The 21,302-nt window shown below is 46.7% G+C and overlaps 1 protein-coding gene across 1 annotated transcript in view; it reads left to right on the top strand.

The window, feature by feature from the left end:
• ZGRF1 (zinc finger GRF-type containing 1) overlaps positions 1 to 13,951 on the top strand; it is a 289,898-nt gene extending 275,947 nt beyond the window's left edge. Inside the window, exon 14 of the mRNA XM_086963269.1 lies at positions 12,747 to 13,951. The gene's annotated coding sequence lies outside the window, so the exon portion shown is untranslated. The remainder of the gene's footprint in view (positions 1 to 12,746) is intronic.
• Positions 13,952 to 21,302: the final 7,351 nt, after the last annotated feature.

Raw genomic sequence — 21,302 nt, 5'->3', positions numbered from 1 at the left:
ACTGTCCACTCAGGTTTATAGTTACTCTTGACATTTAGGAGGAATCAATTCGTTATCCCATCCATCTATTATTTGATACATTCCTATCCCAAGTAAATAAGTATCCCAAAATGTGCACTGTTACTCTGGTTCCTTTTGCAATATCTGGCATCCCTTAACATCCCCTGGGTTTGCATATCAGACCCTTGCTCTCCAACCACCAATGGGCGACCGTTGCTGGGCTCAGTTTTCCTTGCCAGACCAGGATGTGGGAGAGGACTGTATCACCCATCTCCTTTCTTGAGGTGTTTGCAGTGGCTATACCCTCATCAGTAGCCCTTTGTTTAAGGCCTTATGAGGCATATAAACAACTCATAGCATACAAAAGAGGCCTGGTCCTGGCCAAAAGTAATTACTTATTCACCGCCTTACTAGAAGCTCTTATCTGAAAGAGGCACGTTAGTGATAGATTCCTTACCTTAGATTATCCCCAGGTGTCAGACTGGATCCGGAAAGTTTTTCTGCTTAGCAGTACCTGTCGGGTTTTGCGGCATGGGCTGCGCAGAAGACCTTGACATGTATTTATCTTAGGTCTCCCCTATGTCCTTTACCCACGTTCCCTAATGCTTACTGAACTTTCCTACATGATAGTGGTCTTTTGAGATGCTCCCTTATTCACGTAAAGGGACGCGTCTGAACTTAACCATTACTTGGCTTACTGTTCCAGTACCACGCCCCCTTTTTGCTTCCTGGTTTCGAGAGGCGCCTTCCCTCTGCGACGCTACTTTGCTCCTGTTTCTCCTTATACCCGAGGAACTTCTCTTCACCCTTTGTGATTTTCCGATCTTCAACTGTAGCCGGAAAAACGCCCTTATTTTCCGACAATCATTCAGCGCGGAGAGTCTTTTGGAAAATCTCCATTCGCGCCATAGACCCAAACATTAGTTTTGAGGACGTTGTTTAGGATCTCCGCTCTCTCCTGAATCCATTTTCCCCGCCCTCAGAGCTCGGAGTTCCTCGGAGGGTTTTCTCTCCATCCTTCAACTCGGGCTGTTCCTTGTCCCCGCTTTTTGGATCCTGCTTGACCGGACAGTCATTTCGGGGCGCATATTTATTTTCTTATGCCCTGCTGAGAGAGAGAGAGCTCCGCCTGGAAACGTTTTCCCGGGCCGGGCGGCACTCCTCTTGAGTGTGTAGCTGCTCCGCTCTGTGTCCCTCCTGTAGAGCCGGCCAGTACACCTCAATTCCTCTTCCCATTTATTTAGTGTATGTCTGGTGTATGTGTGTGGCCTTTTCCTGAGTCCTGCTCTATTAGGCCTGGTATCAAAATTCAGCAAGGACCCCCTTCACCAAAGCAGCCCATGGACTTCACTGGGGTAAGTGACCTCTGTATAAAACGCATGTCAATGTAACAAAGTGGGTGCTCTTTGGATATTGTTTAGTAGTATTACTACCTGTCCTGTTTTCTTACAGCACTGACTACACCAGCCAGACCTGCATCAGCCCTGTTGTTTAACCCCTCGTATGGGGAGAGTGGTGGACACTCCTTGGGTTTTTCCCCCATACTTTTAGAGAACAGCTATCAGGAGTGTGTTTACTATATCATTCTTGGTACCGTTTTTTGGAGGTTAGGGGGATTTAACTTCGCTCCCGTGGAATCTGACTTGTATCCTTTAAAGTATGACAGTACCCCTGCGCGCCAGTAGGTGGCGTTGTGCGGCTCCACGCCTGTCACTGGCATCGTGAGCGCCGAGATAACGTCACAGGGACTACTTAGGCGCCACCCATGCGTGCTGACGTCAGTTCTTTCTTTTTCCGCGCCGAAAGCTCAGATCCGGATTGAGCACGTACCTCAGTCATTTTTTACTACTTTTTGTCTCCCTCTCTTGTCTCCTGGTGCACGTAGGGATGCCCGGCTTTAAGTCTTGTGGGTCATGCCGCCGTAATATGTCAGTGACGGACCCCCACGATGTCTGCCTCTAATGCCTGGAGACTGACCATGACTCCTGGGACTGTCAGGCCATGGCCCCGAAGGCCTTGCGGGAGCGGTGCCGGAAGTTGCTGGAGGTCCGGCACTCCTCTCACTGCCGCTCCGTGTCTAGGGGCCGTTCACGGGACCGGAGCTATTGCTCCTCGGGCTCTAAGTCTTCGCCTTCAGATTCCGGTAAGCGACGGCATAAAAAGAAGTCGAAGAAGCGTGTTCGCTCTCCAACTTCCCGCTGTCGCTCCTCGGAGGCGGACGGGGGGGGACAGGGGCTCCGCCCTGCGGCTCCTCCGGAGCCTGGGAGTCCCGCGGCCTACCCGATATACCCGGGTCCGTCGGCGACTCCCGAACAAATGCAAGACATTCTTGCTGCCATGGGCCGCTTTCTAGGCCTCGGGCTCACGCCGGCACGCCTGCGGGCACCGCCGTCCCGTGTCCAGATCCTGTTGGCCCAGCGGTACTGCCTCTGGCACCAGTCCCGGAGCCACTGGATCCAGCGCCCTCTGCTCTGACCCCGGCGCCACAAGGTGCAGCGCCACTGGCCCGGGCGCTGCCCTTGACTCCGGCACCACAGGTGCCGCACTGGGTACCGTTTATTCCACCCCTGTCCCGGTTCTCGGACCATTTCTTTCCGGCCTGGGATTCGCATTGGGATGCGGCTCCGGCTCGGCCCCGGCCGGCGCCTCTCCCGGTGCCACGTGGCCCCCTCTCCGTCCCTGCTGCTGTGGCCGGCTCCTTCTACTCCGGAGCCGGACGAGGACTGGGACGGCTCCGAGGACCCCTTTGTACGGCAGTGTGACTCAGAGCAGGATTGGGTGGATGACCTTCAGGATGCGACGAAGAGCCCTGCCGCGCCTGGGTTTAGTTCCTTTCATGGCCAGGGCAGGGTCATCCAGGTACGCTCTTCCAGCAAGCCTGTGCAGAACCAGCCTCAGCACGGCTGTGGATTCTGCAGGGGTGGGTCTGGTAACCAGCGTGCGGGCCAGTCCACTTCCATTCCCGCTGCTTCCGCCTCTAAGCCTTCCTAATCCGAGCTTCAGGGAGCACCCCACTCTGTGGGTGGCAGGATCCGCCACCACCTCCACCACTGGTGCGAAAATACATCAGACAAGTGAGTGCTGCAGATAATTAGTCAAGGTTACGCCCTCCCCTTTCTGTCCTCCCCTCCGGCCATGCCACCTCGATGCCACTGCATGTTGGGGATCATTTGGCTCTTCTCTAACAGGAGGTCGCGGCCCTCTTGGCCAAGGGGGCCATCGAGTACGTTCCTGGGCTAAAAGTTGGGAATGGTTGCTATTCCCACTACTATCTGGTCCCCAAGAAGGAAAAAGGAGGTCTGTGTCCTATCTTGGACCTCCAGGACATGATTCGCTTCCTCCAGAAGGAGAAGTTCAAGATGCTCACCCTAGCTCAGGTCTTGACTGCTCTCGACCCTAGAGACTGGATGGTAGCATTGGACTTGCAGGACTCATATTTTCGCATCCCCGTCCTGCCAGCCCACCGGCCTTACCTGCGGTTCACGGTAGGCCAGGAACATTTTCAGTTTACCGTGCTCGCCTTCGGCCTTAACAGCACCCCTCGGGTGTTCACGAAAGTGATGGCGGTGGTCGCAGCTCATCTGCGCAGGTCAGGGGTGTCAGTCTTCTCCTACCTCGATGACTGGTTGATGAAGGCAGGCTCGCCCCAGGCAGTCGTCAACCACCTTCAGACTAAGACCGACCTCCTGCACTTGCTAGGGTTCTCCCTCAACGTGCCAAAGTCGCACCTGAGTCCCTCTCAGAAGCTCCCCTTCATCGGAGCGGTTCTGGACTCAACACAGTTTCGGGTTTTTCCTCCCGAGCAGCGAGTCCGGGATATTCAGGCTATGATTCCGAGCTTTCAGCCTCTATCCCAGGTTTCAGTCAGGATGACCCTCCGGCTCCTGGGCCTGATGGCCTCCGGCAACCTGCTAGAGCGACATGCCAGATGGCATATGTGGGCTCTGCAGTGGGACCTGAAGTTTCAGTGGGCACAGCATCAGGGCAACCTGTACGATCGTGTCCAGATCTCGGAGGGTACTGCACGACATCTGTAGTGGTGGCTCACGAATCGCGATTGGGTCAATGGCAGATCCCTCTCCCTTCCCCAACCAGAGCACACAGTGGTGACGGATGCGTCCCTCCTGGGAAGGGGAGGCCACTTGGGAGAGGCAGAGATCAGAGGTCTCTGGTCTCCGGCGGAGTCCTGGTTCCATGTTAACCTTCTGGAACTGCGGGCGATCCAACTTGCACTGAAAGCAATCCTTACCTTTATCTGGGGAAGTGTAGTGCAGGTGTTCACGAACAACACCACCGCCATGTGGTATTGCAACAAACAGGCCGGTGGGGTCCTGGACTCTATTCTGTAGTGCACTGTTCTGTCGAGAATAGTGTCTCCCCAGGGCACTCGAAATTAAATGTTCAATAGTTTGTTCAATAAAGTTCAAAAAAGTTCAAAAAACATGTAATTCTGTTTCAAAGCTTTTCTTTACTGATTATTCATTTCATGATTCTTCTCATGGTGTATGATTATTCAAATCATTGGCCCAATGCATTTCGGGCTGTGCCCTTCATCGGGGGCCCTGTGCAATTCTGTAACAATGACAAATAAAGTACAGTTTCAACAAACAAAATGATATCTCTACATTTGTTCATGTAGGTATAAGCTCAGTCAAACATTGTGCATTTTTTCTATACATGCAAGGAAGGAAGGAAATGGGTGTCAGTGGTATTATAGAATGGGAAACACTAGTGGTGTGAAAAAATGAGTGCTCTGTATACGATGATGGTCGTGAATGAAGGTGAATTGGGGGTGCCTAGGGAATGTTAATAACGGTGTGAAAGTGCTCTGAAGGTTCACGAAATCTAACCTGGTCTGACGTTTGTAATGCCACACAGGCGTCAGATAATATCTGTAACGGAAAAACGAGACAGGAAAATGCAATAGTGAGCTGTGGACGGTCTACGCGTTAATCTGAAAATGAATCGGTTAACGAAGCTCGTCTCCGTTTAAAAAGCGGGCTTACCGGGTAAAGAGTACTCGTCGGGCCCTAGATGTGTACGCACACACCCGGCCAATCAGCTTCACCCTGACAATATAGGAACTTTCCGCCCGCATTCAAACCACTGAACGCGGAAGAATTTTCGAACGCACACAGCTTTACCGGAATTCCATCTAGGACCCGACGAGTACTCTTTACCCGGTAAGCCCGCTTTTTAAACGGAGACGAGCTTCGTTAACCGATTCATTTTCCGATTAACGCGTAGACCGTCCACAGCTCACTATTGCATTTTCCTGTCTCGTTTTTCCGTTACAGATATTATCTGACGCCTGTGTGGCATTACAAACGTCAGGTGAAGACAACAAGGACCCCCTGGGTAGTGTATAGACTCCTAGGGCAGGGTAACAACTAGTGTGAGAAAAAATCCCAGGACGTCTAAAGTATACTGTGAACACTCGGGATCGGTCAGTAATCAAGCAGGAAAATCAAGAATATAACAGTATCTAGATAAAATATATATCTTTAATGAATATTTATTTAAAAACAACATATAAAATAGGATCACGAGGCCAAACCAATTAATAAGAATAAAAAATGGGTCAATAACATACAATTCTAATATTCAAACAACATAAAAATCATAATTAATATTTCTGTGGAGGTCGGGTCCCCACAACACGAACGTAGGAGCAGCACCATCCTGCTGTCCGCTCGGTAATTACTTCCTTAAGGGACGGCTGATCTAATTTTTTTGTGGAGGTTGGATCCCAACGGAATAAACGCTGGAACAGCACCATTCTGCTGCCCACGCATTGTCTACGGTTTTAAGAGACGGCTAAGCGATTGTACATGGGGAAGTAGGATCCTAATATTTTGAGCAACGGAACAGCACTGCATTGCTGTCCGTCCTTTGTTTTTCTGTTTAAGAAATTATTTTTCTCTGTCCTCGAGTGTACCAACACCGAGCAAAATCGTCTGGAATACAATTCTGGTGCACTACATAAAATCTAAAGTATCACTGTGACCATCGCTTTTTTAATCAACTTCCTTCTGCGCCACGTACATCGCCCACGTCGCTGAAAATACGGAGGAATATCCCCTCCTTGAAACCAAATTTATGTCATCCCATATGATCCCATCTACGAAGGTGTCACCTTCTATTGGTGCTACTGCGTGGATAGAGCGTCCATGTTTTGATTTATTCTAGGTCTCCTGAAGAAGGCGGGTTACTGCCGAAACGCGCGTCGAGTTCTTATGCTCCTTTTTAACATTTATTGTATCACATGCATTTATGTGTTCATTTTCTGTATTAATTATGATTTTTATGTTGTTTGATTATTAGAATTGTATGTTATTGACCCATTTTTTATTCTTATTAATTGGTTTGGCCTCGTGATCCTATTTTATATGTTGTTTTTAAATAAATATTCATTAAAGATATATATTTTATCTAGATACTGTTATATTCTTGATTTTCCTGCTTGATTACTGACCGATCCCGAGTGTTCACAGTATACTTTAGACGTCCTGGGATTTTTTCTCACACTAATTACAAACGTCAGACCAGGTTAGATTTCGTGAACCTTCAGAGCACTTTCACACCGTTATTAACATTCCCTAGGCACCCCCAATTCACCTTCATTCACGACCATCATCGTATACAGAGCACTCATTTTTTCACACCACTAGTGTTTCCCATTCTATAATACCACTGACACCCATTTCCTTCCTTCCTTGCATGTATAGAAAAAATGCACAATGTTTGACTGAGCTTATACCTACATGAACAAATGTAGAGATATCATTTTGTTTGTTGAAACTGTACTTTATTTGTCATTGTTACAGAATTGCACAGGGCCCCCGATGAAGGGCACAGCCCGAAATGCATTGGGCCAATGATTTGAATAATCATACACCATGAGAAGAATCATGAAATGAATAATCAGTAAAGAAAAGCTTTGAAACAGAATTACATGTTTTTTGAACTTTTTTGAACTTTATTGAACAAACTATTGAACATTTAATTTCGAGTGCCCTGGGGAGACACTATTCTCGACAGAACAGTGCACTACAGAGTTGTATTTAACCCAAGTACAGTGGGTCTAACCTCAGGGGCACCACCCACCTTCAATGAACTTACAAACACATTAAACCAAAGGAGTGCGCATCCCAACTTCCAATTGGATTTATGAGTCCTGGACTCTATGTCAGGAGGCTCTGCGCCTCTGGACATGGCTGGAACATCAAGGCATTACCTTGGTGGTACAACACCCGGCAGGTTCTCGGAACACCAGGGCGGACGAACTCCGCCGCCGGTGCTTGATGGATCACAAAGGGCATCTGAACTCTGATGTGGTGCAAGGTCTCTTTCTGCAGTGGGGAGAGCCTTGGTTAGATCTATTCGCCACCGAAGAGAACGCACAATGTCATCAGTTCTGCGCGTTGGAATTTCCAAGGCGGCACTCGTTTGGAGACACTTTTCATCTCGAGTGGAGCTGTGGTCCACTGTACACTTTTCCGCCTATACCACTTCTGGTCAGAGTGCTGAAGAAGATCAGGCGCGACTGGGCTCAAGTTATTCTTGTGGCTCCGGACTGGGCTCGAAGAGTATGGTATCCCGAGCTACTCAGTATGAGCATCAATCCCCCGATCCGTCTGCCTCTTCGGGAGGATATTCTGTTGCAGCAGCAGAGGACGGTCCTCCACCTGAACCTCTCCAGCCTCCAACTCCAAGAGTGGAAATTGAGCGGCGACAGTTGACGGCTTTCAACCTTCCTCCCGAAGTCTGTGATGTCATTCTGGCAGCCAGGCGTTCCTCCACTAAAACGGTATACGCCTGCCGATGGAACAAATTTGTGGCATGGTGCACAGCAAAGGCTGTGGATCCCCTTCCGGACCCTCTTTCTGAATTACTTCCGTTTCTCCTATCTTTGGCCTAGTAGGGCTCTACTCTGGGCACTATCAAAGGCTATCTTTCTTCCATTTCCACCTTCCTGAGGCTTCCTGATCAGCCTTCTCTTTTTAAGTCTCTGGTTGTTAACCGCTTTCTCAAAGGCATTACACACGCGTTTCCTCCCGTGCCTTTCATAATGCCTCAATGGGACTTAAATCTTGTCTTGACCTTTCTGATGTGCGCTCCTTTTTAGCCCCTTCATAACTGTCCTTCACGTCTTCTTACTCTAAAGACGGCTTTCCTGGTGGCTATCACCTTTGCCAGAAGAGTGAGTGAGCTCCAGGCTCTTTCTTCTAAACCTCCATTCCTTTCTGTTCATCCGGACAAGGTAGTTTTGAGGACCCGTCCTTCTTTCTTGCCAAAGGTTGTCACGCCCTTCCACATCGGGCAGACAATCACTTAGCCCACCTTATATCTGCCTCCGCATCCTTCCAGGGAAGAGGGGAGCCTCCGCCATCTGTACCCAAAAAGTATGCTTGCTTTCTATCTGCAGCATACACAGGTGGATGATCAGCTCTTTGTTGGCTACGTGGCCGCCAAAAAAGGTCGGGTTGTGCACAAGCGGACCATTTCCCGGTGGGTCCTTCTGTGCATCAAAGCTTGTTACTCCTTGGCCAAATAGGAGCCTCCTGTGGGGTTGCGTGCCCATTCGACCAGGGCAACTGCAGCCACTACTGCCTTGGGACGCGTTGTTCCCTTGCAGGACATTTGTCAGGCAGCTACGTGGGCCTCGATGTACACATTTACTAAACACTACTGCCTTGACAGTCAGGTCCGGAGAGACGGCTTCTTTGGCCGTTCTGTGCTCCGTGACTTTTTGGTGTAATCCTGTTCGGAGACCCACCGCCCGGGTTGTTATTGCTGGGGTATCCATTCTAAAGTAAGGAATCTATCACTAACATGTCTTTTTCAGATGCACAAGTTACTACTTGTGTAACGATATATCTGTGAGAGACATTAGTTAGTGATAGATTCCTTACCGCCCCACCCATGCTCCCCGTTCTGCGAACTGATTACTAGGGTTAAGGTCATCCCCTTTTAGGACCCTAGTTTTATGCACCAATGGTCAGTATCTTGCATGGCTCTGCGTTTCGGCATGGAAAGTCGTGTACAGAACTGACGTCAGCACGCATGGGTGACGCCTAAGTATTCCCCGTGAAGTTATTTCGACGCTCACGACGCCGCATGACGCCACCTACTGGCGCGCAGGGGTACTGTTAAGCAGAAAAACTTTCCAGATCCAGTCTGACGCCTGGGGATAATCTAAGGTGAGGAATCTATCACTAACTAATGTCTCTTACAGATATATCGTTACACAAGTAGTAACTTGTGCAACTCACACAACAACTCTTTGCCGCCTTAGAAGCCTTTGCGAACCCCCGTTGGCTTTCTAGTGGAGCATTAGCCTCCCAAGCATTCTGTGATGCTCTGACTAGACATCTCTTCCTTAAAATCCATGGGAGCTTTGTTGAGTGAGTGGGGTGCAAACTGACCAGCATCCTGGGAAGAGTATTTAATATTCTATCTCCTGCGACTGGGAGGGTCTTACTGAAGTTGAGGTGTAGCCTCACTTGAAAAGCTCTAAAGCTGGGTCACCTGTTGATCGTTACCTAGTTACCAGCCAGAGATCCCTTGCTCTAACAATGGCAGGTAGTGTTATTGACATTTAACTGCTCCTTCATATTTGGTGCTGTTCCTAGTCTGTGGAAGACCCGGGGTGTCACTCTATTATTGAAGAACGTCCAGTTGATCTAGAAGACATATGCACCCAGTCACCTAACACTCTACTTCCAACCACATGCATGGTGCAGGAAAATCTAGTTTGCCTGCTAGCTCTAGAAATTTCTGGTACCTTCTCATGCTCTCAATCCTTGGCAATTCGTGTATTTGCCATGCTGCCTGATAGAAACCACATTGGTCGTGGCCCTGGATGATACCATGAGACATCAGAGCTATCCTGGATGATGGCAATATGGCTGGAGTAGTTTAACTGGACTGCTCTGCTGTTTGAATACAGTAGATATTCTGTACAGATTCAAAGATTAGTGCAGGTGTGTATCAAAGGCACAGTGGTCCTAACTCTTTTTAGAAAACCATGTTTACTCTCTTTTATTGCCGCCTTTTGTGTCTAAGAAGATTGCAGTGTGATGTGGAATCTTTTAAGGATTCTCTCTATTACCTATGCAGTTTAGTGTATATATGTGGCTCTTGTACCAGATTGTTAGATCCTTAGGGTGAAAGGGGCTCTTGTACGCTGATGACACTTCTTTACTTGGCTTGATAGGCAGGTAGCCTTTTCTAACTTGAACATCGAAGTTGTTTAGGGGCCATCCTGCACTGGGTGAACCACTCTGTTCTCAGATTAAAAGCAAGCAAAACAAAGCTGTTTGTGACTGCCAATCAAAAGGCTGATTGGAGCTATGCTTTATGACAAGTTACCAATGGTACTTTGTTCATGATCATGCAAAAGGTAAAATTCCTGGGGCCTGTTCTTAACTGGTCTTTTTTACGACGGTCCAGATCAATCCAGCACTAATTCTTGTTTTTTGTTTTCTAATGATCAGGAAAGTACTGTGGATTATCCAACCCACACTTTTGTCACAATGGGTATCTCAAGCATACTCTATGCCTTGACTACTGTAGCAGTTCTTATCTAGGTCTGCTAACATATGGACTTGTTAAACCGCAAAGGATCCATGTGGCACGTGAACAGGTTTGACAATGTATGTATATCCTGCAGAGGTTTGCAGTGGTTGGACGTGGACCATTGAATCTAGCTTAAGCAACTTGCATCATTCATTGATGCTTTTACCGAAAACAATCCTTAAAATTCAGCTTGTTATTTCCGTCACGTTTTCCTGTGAATTCTTTCTACTCTGAGAGTAGCTTTATACTGAGACCCCCTCGTATTTTCAGAACTCGCTATGGGGGCCACTCTCTGATACTTGTGGTTAGGCTGTGAAATAACCTTCTTCAGAAACTTAAAACAGCTACAGAATTACTAAGAGTTTGGAAAAGTCCTAAAGATCGACCTGTTCTTTTAGCCTGATGTTCTTGTGTAATGGTGGTATCTTGATGCTGAGTCGTTTTGAGGTCCTGCTAAATCAGACCGCATTGTATTTGTAACCAGTGTTCTTAGAATGGGCTTTGTGTTTTTGATTGGTTATAGCCTAATAGCCCGCCATAGAGGGCTATACCAGCTATTAAAGGCCCTCTCCAGCGCTAAAGCGAGGGCCTTTAACAAGGGAGAGGGACTTTAATAGCCGGTATAGCCCAGCTACGAAGGGCTATAAGGCTATTAGAACATTCTGCCACTAGAGGGCAGAAGGTTCTAACAAAAAAAACAAAGCCTTATGGGGGCGTGAGGGGATTGGAATCCCTCAGGCTCCCTGAAGCCTTTGTTCACAGCCAGAGCTGTGAACAAAGAAACATTGGAATGTTGGAAACATTGGAATGTTGGAGCTCCGGAGTTACACCAGCCATTATAAGCCCGGAGCATTCCATTGTTTTCAATTGAGCTCCCAACGTTCCAATGTTCTAATAAGTAATATGCTTGCACTTTTGATATCAAGACACTATTGTTTTTTTTTATTTTATTACCATTTGTGATTTTGCACTTCTTGACTGCATGTTCTGCTCCTTCCTCTTTCTATCTAGCATGCCCTTGTCCTATTTCCCTCACTGCCTCACCTTTCTCCCAACCAGTAATCATCTTTGTTCTCTCGTCCTTCTGACACTGAGCATTTCTTTGGCTCCACATCATGCGCGCTCTCTCTCTCGACCATCACCTGCACACTTTCCTCTCTCTCTTGACTTTCTGTCCCTCACCATCATCTGCCTTTAGTCGCTATTGGTTTTGCCAGTGCTAGATGCTTTTAAAATGGGCCAATAGTAGCAGCCAGCCATCTTGGAAGTATACTTTATATCTGGGCATTATTTTTCATACTTTCAAAATGGCAGCACGATGTGGCGCCAGGAAGGATTTATAGAACATGCACTTTCAAATTGGCCACCCCTTTGTATCACACACCTCGGCAGCCATCTACTTAACAGCCAACTTGGAAGTATGAAAAAATATATACTTTTAAGGTTGTCTGCCACAACTATTAGTTTTACCAATCCCGGTACAGTTTTAAAAGCATTGGCAAAGTCAACAGGTGTGGCCTGACAGGACTGGCAAAGTGAATGATTAGTTTTGCCAGTGCATATTATTACTTGGTTCCCCAGCACTATGGTGCCATGATGTGATTCATGCTCCAAATTAAAAATAACATGAGTCAAATCAAAATAGTTTGGAACACAAAGGAATTTTCATCCTCCATGAAATGAATGTGAGTTGTGGACCAGACACATCACCTGACCTATTATGACTAATGGGGGGGGGGGGGGGCAAGAGAAAGGAGAGAGCAGTGGAAAGTGACATGCAGGAAAGAGGAAACCATTTACTTTATAATACCACTAAATATTCAGAAGTGAGGCAACTAAATATGTGTGGGAACGACCTTAGTGGCCTGCCGATGCGCTGTTTGCGCAGAGTTGTGAACTGAGTCTTGGAAATTCCAAAGTGAGAATGGGCAGGAAAGTTCTTCATATACCCTATCTGTATTGTAAGATACTTTTTCCTTACTTATGTCACCTGCAGGGGGCTAGACTCAATGGCCGATGTCATGGTGTCTGGATGTTATTATATATTTCGTTGTCTGCAAATTATAAGAGTTATTGGTATGTTAAACAGTAAAAGCGTTTTAACATAGAAAATTTTAACTTTCTGTAACAAAGCTTGTCTTTGATAGATGTTTTCCTTCTTCCAGAACTGCTCCGGTGAACGGCCGCTAACAAATGCTTCCAAGCTGAGAAGAACTTCCCTTATCCAATCCAACAACGGGTGGAAAGTCAACAATCTTCTAATCAGGAAAACCAGTTCGTACATTTTAGGTGCTGTCTAAGACAAAGTATGCGCTATCTCTTGTTAGACCTCTCTAGGTTGCACGGGAATTAGGGACTGCCCACTGACAACGTTTCATTGTCACTTTCTCAGTTGCTTGCTTCAAAGACAGTACATGCGCTGTCTCTTGCGACACTCTTGTTGCCTTACAGGAGGCTTAGAGGCTGCCCTCTGCTTATCTTTTTGCTTGCAGTCCCCACCCTCCCCTCTGTTGTCCGTATGCTGGCAGTCCCCACCCACCCTCCGTTATCCGTGTGCCCGCCCCCCCCCCCCCAACCCTCCCACGCCCCCATCCCCTTGCACCTGTCCTTCTCTTCCTCCCTCTATGTTGCCTCAGGGAAGCACATGGCTAATAATACATTTTAAGGTACTGTGACGCAGCTGGGGCTGGCCACATCATAGGGCTTTTTGTTTTTACTTTTTGCCAGCTGCACAGCATGCCTACTTAACATTGACAAGTCCAAGAACTCTCATAGGAGAAACCTATCCGCTTTGCCAATGCTTTTTAGTATCTGCTGTACTGCTCAGTCCTCTCAAAAGGGCTTGTTGGATTTCTATTTTTAAAATATTATTTTAACTGTGATATGTGTACAAAGAGCACTTGAAATATTCGATGTATTTATTATATATGTATATTTTTGATAACCTGGTTAATTGTATTAAAGTTTAACTGTTCTGCATGGTATTGGGTTTCCGTTAAAAGTGGGACCGTATTTCCATTTCTGTGGACAACCACTGTTGTAAGCCAAATCGGGATTACAAGAGGCACAGTATTTCCGGGCACAAATTTAACTAATGAACGTAAGCAGGTGAAACTTTTACCGAAAAAGAGACCGATATTCGGTACAAACATGCATGTATAAGTGTGGTATTAGCACCGCTTGTCTGTTATTCTCCATTCCTAGCTCCAAACTTGTATAGGTCTCATAATAGTGCAATAATATCACCCGGTAGCAGTGCAGTGTAACATCACCGCACCATATTTATCCTGAAGCTAGTAATGGGCCCAGGTGTGTCTTTTGGATAATATATGTTGGTTTGTATATTTTGTACAGGCTGTTTTAATGCAGAACTCTGAAGGTAATAAAGAAAAATACTTCTATTGGGTGGTGGCTGCGTGCTCATTTTTATTTGTGACTGACAGAGGTCTATTATGGAATGTTAAAGGGTTGCAATTGGTTGTTGTTCTGTTATGCCCTTGTGTGCTCCGTTGAGTTGGCCTATACCGTGATTCTGCTGCCTTGTTATTGTGCAATAAAGTTTAACTTCAGTGCTGTCAGCCAATATGTAGCCTGTGCTGGAGAAGTACATATTATACTCTCACAATAGATCCTACCACGCATAACTCAAGTTAAAAAGTGATGATCTGGTCCTGTCGCTCCAATGGAAATATTAATAATTTCTGTTAGTCCCCTCACACACCTGTTAGATCTGGGGGTCTCTAGTTGGCAATGGTATTCACCTTTGTCCAAATAGGGACCCTTACTTCTAACTCAGGATAAGGGGATTACACTCCTTAATAACCCCTGCTCACCCCCTTGGTAGCTTGGCACGAGCAGATAGGCTTATCTCAGAGGCAGTGTGTTAAACATTTGTGAATATACACAGTAATACAGTGAAAACACAACAGATGGACAGGTTTTATAAAAATAAGTATTCTTTATATAGACTTAACACAAGACCACAAACGACAAAAATCCACAATACCACACTTAAGATTGCTTAAAAGATGATTAAAGTTGCTTAGTTCAAGTTGATGATAAATGCGACAAAGTTCTCAACAAAGTACCTGGATGCATAACGCAAAGTAAACAAAAGGCTCGCAAAAGGGGAGAAGCGTTGGTTCTGTGATCCGGTGGAGATGATGCGTCGGGCCTCAATGCTTGCGCAGAGTAGAGGATGCGTCGTGATCCTTACCGGTGCGGAGGTGATGCGTAGATTATCGGCCTGCGGACTCATTGCGGTGCGCAGGATGGCGTCTTGATGCGATGCGACGGTCCGGTTGCGATGCGAGAAGATGGCGCCCTTGATGCGGCGATGCGATGACGATGCGTAGAAGCCCTGGCAGCCTTGCGATGACTCTGTACTTAGGAGCCACGACATGTCCCGCGACACGCTTTTCCGGTGTTGCGATGGCGACTCTCGATGGCGTCACACTTCTCCGGTGATGCAACAGCAGGCAGCTTCGATGAACACACGCTTCCAGGGAGATGCGGCGAAGGCTCGCTTCTCTGGCGATGCGACGATTTCAGCTTCAGCGTGACACGCTTCTTCTCAATGCGTCGCGCTTCCCGTGACACGCAAATGTCTGGAGTTGAGAATTCCCAGCAAGGAAATTCAGAGGGGAGCTGGAGATTAAGTCTTTTGTCCCTGAAACTTCAGCAGGAGGCAAGCACAGTTCAAGCCCTTGGAAAATATTCTGTAGATGAAAGTCCTTAAAAAGTTCCTTCTCCTGTCCTTGGCAATGAAGCAACCACTGCAGGCCAACCCAGCAAACAGCACATTGGCAGAGGGGCAGTAAAACTCCTGCAGCTTCCTTGGTTCTTCTCCTTGGCAAAAGGTTTCTTGTTCCAGAAGTGATCTAATTTCTTGGGATCAGGGTCCCAATATTTATACCCCAAAATCCTTTGTTCTCTGAAGGCAGAGAGGCCTCTGCCTAATCCAAACCAGTTCCTGAGCACTTTGTTTATATGACTCTCTTCTTCCTTTCACTGTGCAAGGCAGGGACATCAGCTGCCCCACAGGAGGTGGAGCCAGCACAGGGGAGGGAAGATACAGCTCTGGAGCACTCTGTTGACATGATTCCTCCTCTCCTTTCACAGTGCAGGGCAGAGACATTAGACAAGCCACAGGAAGTGGAGCCAGCACTGTAGAGGGAAGGCCCAGCCCTATTCAGGTACCAGGTGCAACTCCTCCCTCCCATCTAGATGCAGATCTCTCTATTCACCACAGGGGTCTCCCAGCCTGTCTCCTGGAATCTCCCAGCCCTGTCACTCACAGGCCCAGACAAGGAATACACAACCCAGCAGAGGCAGGCCTGGACAGTTAGGCAAGAAAATACCTACTTTCTAAAATTGGCATTTTCAAACACAGAATATTGAAACCAACTTTACTAAAAGGTGTATTTTATTATTCTGAGTTCAGGCATACTAAATTCAAATTTCTACAATGTTCCCGGAGTCGGTTAGGATTATAAGAATGTAATAATCTAACTGCCCATGCTAACCTATGGAGAACAGGTAGCCTTCAATAGTGAAAAACGAAAATGGCTGTAATTCACTACTAGAACATGCTACACACACCAGAGCATGGCCTACTTTATACTTACAATGCACCCTTCCCTTGGGCCCACCACAGGGGTGTCTAATATGAAGTAAAGGGAAGGTTTAGGGACTGGCAAGCGGGTGCACTTGGCCAAGTCGACATAGCAGTGCTAGACTGCACATAGGCCTTGCAATGGCAGGCCTGAGACACACTTTACAAGCTGCTTCTGTGGGTGGCACAACCAGTGCTGCAGGCCCACCAGCAGCATTTGATTTACAAGCCCTGGGCATACATGTTGCACTGTACTAGGGGCTGACTGAGAAATCAAAATAACCCAATCATGGAATCCAATCAGTATATCAATTTAACATATGGAGCACTTGCACTGTGGCACTGATTAGCAGTGGCACATGGCCCAAAGCATAAAACCAGCAAAAACATATCAAAACAGTGGAGGCAATCCGCCAAAGATGGAAGGGAGACTCACGCCAATGATGCCAGGTCTAACAACACCCTAGTAGTGTCCTGCTTCATTGTTGGTTCGCACCCTGGTCCCTATAAGCCACGGTGGGCTCAACCATCTTGCAGGGAGCACTTTGATTAATGTTCTAATCCTGATGGGGAGAGAATATATTTTAAATACTTCATGATTACCCCAGTATCCCTTCATTTGAGGTACACAAAGTGTCCAGTTGTAATTGGTCTGGAGAGATTTTTTTTTGTATTGCAATAAAAATCAATAAAGCACTTGGAACAAAAAAAACAAATTGCTTAAAATTGGGGTCAATTAGAAGAAGGGTTACTATCGCTATATCTTTAAGCTAAGTAGACATTTTCTGCTTTTTTCAAAGCCCTCATAATCAATCAATTAATCAGAACATTTGTAAAGCGCACTACTTGCCCGTGAGGGTCTCAAGGCACTGGGGGGGAGGCTGCTACTGCTCGAATAGCCAGGTCTTGAGGAGTCTTCTGAAGGTAAGCAGATCCTGGGTCTGCCATAGGAGGATGGGGAGGGTGTTACACGTCTTGGCGGTGAGGTGGGAGAGCGATCTGCCGCTGGTGGTCGCTCTTCCGTTGCGGGGGACAGTGGCGAGGGCGAGGTTGGCGGAGCGGAAGTGGTGGTTGGGGGTGTGGAAGCTGAGTCGTCTGTTGAGGTATGCTGGTCCGGTGTTGTGAAGTGCCTTGTGTGCGTGGGTGAGGAGCTTGAAGGTGATCCTCTTATTGATGGGAAGCCAGTGCAGGTCTCTCAGGTAGGGTGTGATGTGGCTGCGGCGAGGGATGTCGAGGATCAAGCGTGCCAAGGCGTTTTGGATGCGTTGAAGTCGTTTCAAGAGTTTGGCCGAGGCTCCTACTTAGAGAGCGTTTCCATAGTCTAACCTGCTGCTGACGAGGGCCTGGGTGACCGTTCTTCTTGTTTCAGTGGGGATCCACTTGTAGATCTTGCGGAGCATGCAGAGGGTGTTGAAGCAGGAGGACGAGACGGCGTTGACCTGCTTTGTCATGGAGAGAGTGGAGTTGAGCATGAACCCTAGGTTACGTGATTGGTCGGTGGGTGTTGGAGCTGTTCCCAGTGAAGTCGGCCACCAGGACTCGTCCAAGGCCGAGGGGGTGGAGCCGAGGATGAGGACTTCCGTCTTGTCCGAGTTTAGCTTCAGTCGGCTGTTCTTCATCCACTCGGCGACGGCTTTATCGAGTTTTTATCTGGACTGATTGTGAATCCCCGTTTTTCCAAACTTTGTTATCACTGTTTTAAGATTTTAATGCAGAGTCCGTTGCTTATTGATTTTCACAAAAATTGGACATAGAAAAACATACAAAATAGTGTGAGGCTGGCCTACTTGCCTGACCCTTTGGTAGAGAGATGTGCAATTGTGCCTTGCCTTCTAAGTGTATCCAATCACCATATACAGGCTGGTGGGGACACATCCATGTAGCCACACTCACTCCCAAGGGTTTGCGTGTCACTGACAACCTATAATGCCACCAAAGAAGCCTGTGCTGTACTAGAGGCCCAGGCAAGTAGGCCAGCCTCACACTTTTTTGTGTTTGTCTATGTCCTATGTTTGTGACAATTACAAACGACAGAATTAACACTGACATCTTAAAACCGTGATGATACATTTTGGAAAAACTGAGAATCACAATCGGTCCGGAAGAACGTCTGGGACCCTATGAGGTAGATGGACCAGATTTCGAGATGCAAAAACCGTGACAGGTCTTGCACCCCGGAATAACAGCACTGCAGACTGGGTGAGTTGAATGGTTTATTTGCTTAGGTTTCCTCCCTACAACAAGAGTGCAACCATCCCTGGGCCAGCACAAAAGTAACTAACTTCACTGGAACACTTGCGAGTCATCAGGAACAAAGAATGCAGGCTAGTCTCACACTCCATATTCTTACAGAAGATTCTTGCCCTACAACCTTCCAAACAACAACACATCCCCCCCCCCTTCCAATTGATTAGGGCATTAGGAACAATAACATACACAAAGCATATGTTATTTGTCTGCAAAGATACATACAAATGAATAGAGTTGTAATATAAATCACAGACAAATTATTGAACATAATCCCTCAAATATGCAGGTGATCTGCGATTCCGAACACTTTTCAGAGTATAACTGTCATTGCTTGCCACAGGAATTTTAACCACAGCAACACCTGCACCCAGCATTGGAGCATTACGAGGTCATACAGAGGATCAATTAATATCCCCATCAACCATTAACATAAAAGCCATCTTGCCTTGCTCCTTATCAACCCAACGTTGACCACCTCTCTAGTATAAACCCACTCGTCTGTTGTTCCAGCTCTCGCTGTTGTCCAAGACCCCGAAAACCGACGAACATGCCTGACTCTAAGTGGCCCTCTAAATTTCAACAACCTTCCACCTTTCTGAATACAATGTATTTTCATCCAGTCACCCACCTTAATATGTGTAATATGTTTAGTATCCTGACTACACTTTTCCTTTTGTCTTTCGTCCAGGCAGGGACTAACTTGGTGCCAGCCATCCTCCCCCTCATAAGTTCAAAAGGGGTCCTTTGAGTGACCTCGTGAACAATGGTGCGATAGGCAGCAACCATGTCCATCATCATGCCATTTACATCACGTCCCCATCTACTGCCATTTGAATTGTGCCGTTGACCAATCTGTTTGTTCTTTCCACAAAACATTTACTTTGTGGGTTGTAAAATGAGGTGCAACTATGCACAATAACACATGACTTCAAAAAAAATTGGATCTCCCCTTGAAACTAATTGCGGTCCATTGTCAGCTATAATACCATTAGGAACACCCTCCTTTAAGAAGATCTCTCTCACCAAATTAATGGTAGGTCTGGTAGTGATCTCCCTCATGAACTTGACAATTAACATCGAATGAACATCAACTACAACCATGGCAAGCTTCCATCATTCCTCAACTCATGCATGGGAGCAATGAAATCCATACGTAATGTATGCAAAGGTGTGCCTGGGTCGGATATGTGACCCATGTCAGATTTTTCTCCCACCGTCAATCTTTTCTCCCCTTTCTTGCACACTTGCAATCTACCCACTTATCAACTTGATCATCCATCCCTGGCCACCTCCAATTCTCTTTCAACCTCCTCCTGGTTTTGGTTTGACCAAGGTGTCCCTCATGTGCCATTGCTACCAACTTAGCTCGGAGACCACATGGTAATACAACTTTCTCTCTTCTCGTCAACACCATATTGTCACAAAACAATAACCCCTCAAGAACTTTAAATATGGTCTGGCCAACCTTGACACAGTGCTTTCCCTTCTACTGCTTAACACCAACAGCTGCTTCACCTCCTTGACTATGGGATCCAAAACCATTTCCTTGACCCACTTATCTTTAGGAATGGCGCGCATACCTCCAAGTTCCAACACATCCTGAATTGAAGCCACCACTCTTTCTTTTTCTTTGGTTACCATTGCCAGCTCATCCACAAACCTTCCAATCCAAAGACAACCTAGACAAGCAATCGCTTGATAATTTTTCCATCCTTGAATTTGTTGAATTACAAAACTGTACTCCTGAAGTCTCGCTGGTAATCTAGCTGATCCATTGCTTGCCCCCTCCGCCCCGCAAGCAAAACCTTGACCAAAGGCTTGTGGTCAGTGTGAAGTGTGAAGGGAAAACGTGGTTCACCACAGATACGTCCTGAAATACTCTGCTCTCCAAGCCGCCACTAACGCTGCACATTCAATTACAGGGTAATTCCTCTCTGAGGTGGTCAAAGTACAGGAGGCAAAAGCAACTGTTCTTTCACCTCTGTTGTGAACTTGGGACAACACTGCCTGATGTGTGTAGCACTGGCATCCGCAGAAAGTACTGATTTCAATTTAGTGTCAAATGGCATAAGAATACCAGCATTTCAAATATCAATCTTAATTGCCTCCAAAGAAGCCTGTTGTTTTTGCCGCCAAATAAAGGCGACACCTTTCTTCAACAGTAGCCTCAAACACTCTGTTTTGTTTAAACATTTCTCAACTAACTTGGCGTAATACTCAATGAGGTCCAAAAAGGACCTCAACATGTGGTTTATCTGTGGGCGAAGCAGCTAATCTGATGGCACTCAACAAATTCTCTTTCGGTTTGACTCCATCTGCAATAATACTGTACCCCAGGTTATCCTCTTGTTCAGCTTAGAATTTGCATTTCTCTCTGCATAGAGTTAACCCTGCATCCTTTACTCTAGGCAGTACCTGCCTGAGAATCATGTTGTGCTGATCCACCATGTCACCAAAAATCAACATATCATCCTGGAAGTACAGGATGTTGTTGATGGCTTTAAACACTTCCCACATCATTCTCGGGAATACAATGGCTGCCGAGCAGAGTCTTAACAGCATGCGAGTGAACTGAAAGGTCTGTAAGTGGTTTAGATTGCTCATGTAATATAATTTGATGGTAGCCATTTTTCAAATCCAGATTTGAAAAATACCTACTGCAACCTAAAGCCAAAATGTATTTGTTACTGTTTGGTAGGGGATAAGTGTCAACCACCACATTCTGATTGAGCAAATCTCAAGTCCATACAGAACCTGTACCGTCTGTCAGATTTCTCCATAATAGATACTGTAGAAGTCCAACTGGACGGATTCACAGGTTCAATAACTCCACTCAACAACATCTCATCCAACAAGA

The sequence above is a fragment of the Lissotriton vulgaris genome, chromosome 3_1, assembly GCF_964263255.1.
Source record: "Lissotriton vulgaris chromosome 3_1, aLisVul1.2, whole genome shotgun sequence".
NCBI lineage: Eukaryota > Metazoa > Chordata > Amphibia > Caudata > Salamandridae > Lissotriton > Lissotriton vulgaris.
Note: the sequence above shows the minus strand (reverse complement) of the source record. Positions and strands in the feature narration are given on the sequence as shown.